Below are 8076 nucleotides of genomic sequence, written 5' to 3' on the forward strand. Positions count from 1 at the left end.
GAAAAGTAGTAGTTTTGCTTGAAATCGTCATCCAACCAATGGCCCCAATTAACGGGAGCTGAAGATTCAATATGAATATCCTTTCGGTATAGTAGTCCTTGGTAAAGACTCATGAATATTTTAAGTAACATAATTTTATGCAAACTTCCAGATAGAGTATGGGTTATACAAACGATAGGTACTCCGGCCTCATGAATTACAAGTCTTCACTAGTTTAGATAAACAATAATATTGTAACGTATAATCAAATTACATGTAACCACGTCATAAAACCATGCATATCGAAATCATAGGTATACGAATAGAGGTAAGAGTAGGCAGATGAGGTTGTTGATACATAGTCTGTAGATCAGAAAGGATTTTAAGAAAATAAAATCAATGTATTCCACTCACCCCTTATTGTTAATATTACACCACTGAACGGAATAAAATCGACGTCCTTTCCTGGAAGACATTTTGTGGAAGAGAATGATTCGATGCAAGGTGTGGTTTTTATAATGCTTGGGCGACTAGAGTCCGATTCCTAAGTGTCTTTGTTTCGAACATAGGGTGGTGGTGGGCGGGTCGTTCCAGATGCCTAACACCTAATTTTCCATTGTCCGTTATTGTCTGAGTGTGAGCAACGCGGGTGGATTAGGGTTTTTTTCCCCCACGCACATATATTATATGTGAAGTGTCATTTAGGCAAGGGAGATAAATGCGTGGCTTATCCATTTACCAGATGGCTGCTGACAGCGTTATGTTCGGTAATGTGCCATGCCGAAATTCCACTTGTGACAAAGACCAGGATCTAGCTATATAAAAAATATCGTAGAATGGACAGATATGAAAGGAAGAGATTTGTAAGATACCGTCAATAGACGGGAAGAATGGGCAGACATTTGTCATCGCAGAGTGCGGGCAGCCAATGTCAATGAGGACGACGCTGGATAGTAAGTGAGTAAGTAAGTTTTGAATTTGAAGCATGTGGTTCTATAATGGGCTGAGTGTAGAAAAAAATACTAGAGAGAGAGAGAGAGAGAGAGAGAGAGAGAGAGAGAGAGAGAGAGAGAGAGAAAGAAAGAGAGATATAGTAGAGAGGAATAGGGAGAAAGATATATATATATATATATATATATATATATATATATAGATATATAGATAGCGAGATAGATGGATAGATAGATAGATAGATAGAGATAGAGAGAGAGAGAGAGAGAGAGAGAGAGAGAGGTGGGGGGGGGGAGAGATGAGAGGGTTATAAATGTGTTGTGCATAGGGTCAAATTTTTTAATGCGCGTTTTCCCCAAGTACAGCAGTATAATCAATCTTTCCTGTAAATAGCAGAGCAGCCGTGACGTCACCTTTAACCATTCTGGTTGCAAAATCCTTGGAAGTGTGTATGTAACCAGTCCTTCGGAGGACTAATGTTGAATAGGTTACATATTAAATCAAAAGGTAGCATAACTATTTTAGTAGCAGGATGTATAGGCAATTCTATCTGATTATAGGACGTAATTAGAGCGAGGGTGGATGGTCTTTATTGATGAATGAATAATATATTTAGACTGGCAAATAAGATGCCGTCACTCTGAAGACAAAGGATCACTTGCATAAGGTATGTATTCAGCCCTCCGGGTGAGTAGTTTTACACTTGAAAGGAGATTAGAGCCAGTATTTTAACACCACAATTTTGTTCCATATTAGAGTCTCATAATTGTATTACGGATTCATCAAACAGCAGCTGCATCACTTCAATATATTATTATTATTACCGTTTAAAGTCAGTGAGTTACAAATGTCATATCATTAATCTATTCTATATTAATATTACTCGTCTTTTGTGAATGGCATTTTTGCCTTTCTCTGTAAAAAATAGTTTTAGAAATTTTGGCCATATAACTCGTCCTTCAAATATCGACTGATTAAAATGACCCTCGTCTTATCAAAAACTCTCAAATATGTAACTTTATGGAAGTCCCAGGTTGGAGAATGTTTTCACCAGATGGGGGTCATTAAAATCGATCGATATTGGGATGACGAGTTTTCCGGCTAAAATTTTTTTTAACGTGTTGTTTCGTTCATAGTCGGCAGTGAGGTTGGCTGACACGGAGATAATAATAGGCTTAGATAACATTGTAATATATAAATATATATATTATATATATATATATATATATATATATATATATATATATATATATATATAAATGTAAAAATATATTACAGCATTTTTTAATAGGAATTCTGTGACATTAACTACTATTACTATTCAATAAAACAGGAAACCTTTATAGAATTCGACCATAAAACAGGAGCATGAATTTTAACATGAAATTTTGTGTATCACAATATTATATCCATTACACATGCTCAAATAGCAAACATCAACACTTCACACGTAGGATGAGAGAGTCATGATGTCTGAATGGCGCTAAGTAGTATACTTTTTAGAAACCGACAATGCTGTTTCCAGCCCATTACTCCGTTCATGTTTTTGAACGCGGTACGAGAACATGAAAATAATCCTTCTTCTTCTTCTTCTTCTTCTTCTTCTTCTTCTTCTTCTTCTTCTTCTTCTTCTTCTTCTTCTTTTTCTTCTTCTTCTTCTTCTTCTTCTTCTTCTTCTTCTTCTTCTTCTTCTTCTTCTTCTTCGATGGCAAATTTCTGCTGAATTTTGTTGTACAAAGTTTTTCCTTTAGCTGAAAGCATTTTCACAAATCATGTTAAGAAAGGGGGAGTACGGTGGTAAAATTCGATAGTATGATATTCCGACAAAGGAATGTTTGGGGCATTCCGATGTGCTGGTGCATTGCCAAACATGAAACATGCCGAGTCCGTTCTATATTGTCCGCTTGCCTCTTGCAGGAAATTGTTGAATCGTTCACAAGTCAGGCCACATTCCAGTAATTTATGGTGAATAAGTCCACACCTACTACTTACTGCAAACACCATCGTGTTTTCCCCTCGTCTGCCACTGACCACACAGACAGCCCGAGAACCTCTTTGAGAACGACTCCGTGTTCTTCTTGTCCACGAGTTGATTCCCGCTTCGTCAACATAAATAAAATCGTTTACTACAATCTGCATCAACCATGTCGCAAATTCATACCGTAAATTTTTGGTGTTTTCTGTATTTCTCTCTTGTGGTACGTCTTCCAGTTTCTTCAGGGTCAGCAGCATTCCATTCATAATGATAATGCTGCTAATTGTACTGCTACAGACATGAGGTGCTGTTGGGAGACGATGCCTTAGTTCATTATTTATTTGCTTTATAGTAAATCCTGGATGATTGTTCACGATATCCTCAACTACTAAATTCATGGCGACGTCAACCTTTCCAGCCCGTTATCTACCACCCCGAGCCTTCGCTATCACTCCATTGTTATCAAAACATCGCTTCACGATATGATAGTGATAGTGATAGTGATAGTGATAGTCATAGTGAGAGGCAGAGGATAGTTTTATTTCAAATGCTTTGCCAATATCTAGATAACTCTCACCTCTTTCATATGCTTCGATAAGCCTTCTTTTGTCATTCAATGGGATCTTGGAATATTTATTTACCATGTTTTCTTCTTAACTCGTGGTCAAAACAAAAACAGACCCAAACGACAATTTTCAAAGTCTCTCCCCTCCTAAACCCCCTACTAGACTTCTTTTAAAAAAAAGTTTCCCCCCTCCCAAACCCCCAAAATTATTTGGGTCCCCGAGTTTGCGGTAGTACCAGAAGTTTGAGAAATTGCTTTCACAATGCCGCATTTGAATTCGCCATTGTCTTTTGTGTCTATTTATAGTGCGCTCTCACATTCACGAGCAGCCAATTAAATTGCACGTCTAAATAGAATTCTCTATGCCGAAGTTGCGTTTTCTCTTTGTACATTTGTCCTCTTAAAATAAAATAAAAATAAATAAATAAAAATAAATAAATGATTAAATAATAATAATAATAATAATAATAATAATAATAATAATAATAATAATAATAATAATAATAATAATAATAATAATAATAATAATAATAATAATAATAATAATAATAATAATAATAATAATAATAACAATAATAATAATAATAATAATAATAATAATAATAATAATAATAATAATAATAATAATAATAATAATAATTGTCTGGAAGAATGGAAATTCATTTTGGTTTACACTGATGCCAATATAAAATACAATTAGTTTGTGTTTAGTGGGCATATCACACCCCACACTCACGTATGCTACACACACGTGATGATAATAATAATGATGATGGTGATGATGATGATGATGATGCCGAATGTGGTGAAGCATTTTATTATGATGAAGCTAATATATTTGTTATCTAAAATTAACGTTGATTATTGTGGTGGCGATGATGAGGATGGCCGTATAGACGATGATACTTTCCATTGTTAATTGAAGAGACAAATAATAACTGGGACGCTGTTTAGTTTCCATACTTTTCAGCATAGTTTCCGACAGTAAATGGATAGACAATAATGGCAATAAAGATGTGTGACAAACGAATTTCACCATATATACATCTGTTGTAAAGCCAGCAATGTTGTATGGATTAGAGACAGCAGCTACGTCAAGAAACAAGATAAAGAAGTTGAGGTGGCAGAAATGAGAATGTTGAGTTGGTCACTTGGCTGGACAAGAAAGGATAAAGTGAGAAATGAATTCGAAGGTTGACTGAAGTGAAGAATGTATCAATAAAGATGAGAGAAAATATATTATGGAAATGGTTCGGACATGTTAAGAGATCAAAGAAGGAGTAAGTAGGAAATAAAGTATTGAATATACAATTAGCGGGAAAGAGAAAAAAAGGGACGGCCGAAGACTAGATGGATAGATAGGGTAAAGGACGATATGAAAATACTAGGCCTGGAGAAAGATGATGCTATTAGTAATGCAATGAACCGAGCTGCATGGAGTTGTGGCATTCATTACTGCAACCCTGTAAAATTCGGGATATGTTGAAAGAAGAAGAAGAAGGAGAAGAAGAAGAAGAAGAAGAAGAAGAAGAAGAAGAAGAAGAAGAAGAAGAAGAAGAAGAAGAAGAAGAAGAAGAAGAAGAAGAAGAAGGAGAAGAAGAAGAAGAAGAAGAAGAAGTAGAAGAAGAAAGAAGAAGAAGAAGAAGAAGAAGAAGAAGAAGAAGAAGAAGAAGAAGAAGAAGAAGAAGAAGAAGAAGAAGAAGAAGAAGAAGAAGAAGAAGAAGAAGAAGAAGAAGAAGAAGAAGAAGAAGAAGAAGAAGAAGAAGAAGAAGAAGAAGAAGAAGAAGAAGAAGAAGAAGAAGGAGGAGGAGGAGGAGGAAAGAAAACATATGTAATTCATTGTCTCAGACTGGTCGTGCCAGAGTGAAAGATACGCAGTGAGGGCTCAACGTACCTCAGCGGTACAGTCTTTGCTTTGTACCCGATAGATACCGAGTTCGAAACCCGCTGCGCTATGTGGTCTTGAGCAAGTCACCTCGCCCTGGTTCAATTTTCGGCGCCGCAATCCGACTGACGCCTGGGTTATTCCAGTCTTCTCTTGGAATATACACTGAACCCAAATTTCCCCTATGGGATGAATAAAGAGAATTTTATTTATTTCTTTTCTTATGCTTAGGAGTCAAAAATGAGCGAAATTCTAAATAATGATGAATTGTTTTTTTGGGGGGTTTTTATTTTGTTTTTGTTTTTTGTTTTTGGTTTTATTCATTTGCATTTAATGAAACAATGTTTATTTCCGTCAATACAGTGTACAAAATAACTTTATATTTCCGATATTGGACTAACTAAAGATAAATGATCTATGACATTTATACAGCGTTTTAGCCAGTAGATGACAGTCGTTATATATATATATATATATATATATATATATATATATATATATATATATATATATAAATGGCTTACCATGTAATGAAATTTATATATAATTATATGCCTTTTCCGCCACGACATCATAAGATATCGTCGCCTAGGCATTCCACGAAGGAATATAGATAACTCATCAAACAAGATGTCTGATGTCAACAGGAATCACCCATGTTGTCCAAGTGAGCAAATTGGGGGTTAGTAATCTTGCTCAATGAAAAAAACGAAAGTGCCTGAAGCGGGGCTCGAACCCGGGTTCTTCAGGGTCACCGTGCATTGCCTTATCCACTCGGCCACTTCACCCCCCCCCCATGTATATATGTATATGTGTGTGTGTGTGTGTGTGTGTGTGTGTGTGTAAACATTATATTAATGTACATCTAAATCTGTTTTCATCAAAGGTTATCTTTCCCAAAGCAGAGTGAATTACTTACAACGTCCTTAGACCAAGGTAGAGATAGGATCCGTTTCGTAATAGGGTTCCTGATGAGATAGGAATATGGAGTTCGTTGCAAAATCAGATTACCGGAATTAGCATTATAGATTGGAATCAATATTCTGGTTTATGTGTCAGGTCTTTGTTGCTTATGATTGATTCTACCAATCCATTAATTTCAAATAGTGATTATATACTCTAAATTGTCAAATTAACAATGAATGTTGTTTATCTAACAATAATTTAATAATTATCTTCTTGGTGCTTCAGTTGCACATAAGGCCGACACAGTAGATCTCCAACCATCTCAATTTGCTGCCATCTTTGATATATCTCCCAACGTCCCCTTTTGGGTCTTCATGTCACGCTCCAGGTTCCTTCTCCAAGTCTCCAATGGTCTCCCCTCTCCTTCTTGTACCATATGGGATCCATCTGAAGGCGATCCTTGGTATAGCATCATGTTTCATCCGCAGGACATGGCCATGGCAGCCCACCCCTATCTTATTCTCATTACGTGCGGCGATGTGGTCGAGTGGTATGACACTCGCTTTCGGATCGGAAGGTCCTGGGTTCGAGCCTCGCTCGGCGCATAGTTGAGTCCTTGGAGAAGGTTCTTTACTCCACATTCTCTCACCGTACTCAGATGTAAAATGAGTACTTGGACGTAAACAGCGTTGTCTCTGTCCGAAAAAAATTGTAACATCACCTAACAGGCGTCATGTCCCGTCCTAAATGTTAAATTTTGCTGTTGGCCAGGGGCCCCTTGTCAAGCGCTTTGATCACATTTAGTGGATATTGCGCTATATAAAAGCTCAAAATCTCAATTACAAAAAGAGACACAGGCTCTAGCCCTGTTCTCTTCATCAAGTCGCTGACCATAATAACTAATTTTCAAAAATCCAATAAATTGTATTTATACATGAAACACTGAGAAGGAAGGCTCTGCGATGGACACCCAAGGAAATAGGAAGCAAGGCTGCCCCAAGGACACTTGGAGATGTACCCCAGAGAGGGACCTAAAACAGAGAAGTCTGCGCCTCGAGATGGGCCCAAGAATAGCTGCTGGACCTAAAGTGCCAGCAGGCCCGGAGAGGATACGCGGATACAGTGAGTGAGTAATTGTTAAAAGTTTCACAGAGCATAATTTAAAGGTTTTTAAGCCTATTAGCTCTTAACTCTCTCCTCGCTGACCATTTCCCAGATTTTCCTCAAAACGTCATTTTCACACAACATAATATAGAATTGTAAATCTCTAACTCAAAGGGAATAAGAACATGCTATATATTTTGTTTAGTACTTACAACTATAACAACAATATTCTTCAAGTTGTGTGATGTACAAAAGACCTCTGAATGAAAAAAAAAGTTGGTTGTATCGTAACGAGGATGACGATTTTCCTATGGTTTGTAAGGAGAGGGTTAAATAATACAATCAGATACGAATTCCTATTTTGATACAAAGTTCACAATTAGCTAGCAACGGACTTTGTAACCAATTATATAAAGGCAGCTATGAAACAACTTGAATACTCTTAAGCATTCAAATTTAAGTGACTGGTTATTACTACCAAACAACAGCACATACACCAACAGCATTCATTCCACTATTCCACAACAGCTGGGACTAGATTGAAATCTTTCTTAGATTTAGCCAAAATGTTTGGTGTTTCTTTGGAGTTGGTAGTACAGGTAAGAAAGCTCCATCCCCCGCCCCCTCATTATAATAATAATAATAATAATAATAATAAATAATAATAATAATAATAATAATAATAATTAATTATTATTATTATTATTATTA

This window comes from Berghia stephanieae, chromosome 10, assembly GCF_034508935.2.
Source record: "Berghia stephanieae isolate SIO BIC M18660-M18661 chromosome 10, UCSD_Bste_1.3, whole genome shotgun sequence".
In the NCBI taxonomy this organism is placed as follows: Eukaryota; Metazoa; Mollusca; class Gastropoda; order Nudibranchia; family Aeolidiidae; genus Berghia; species Berghia stephanieae.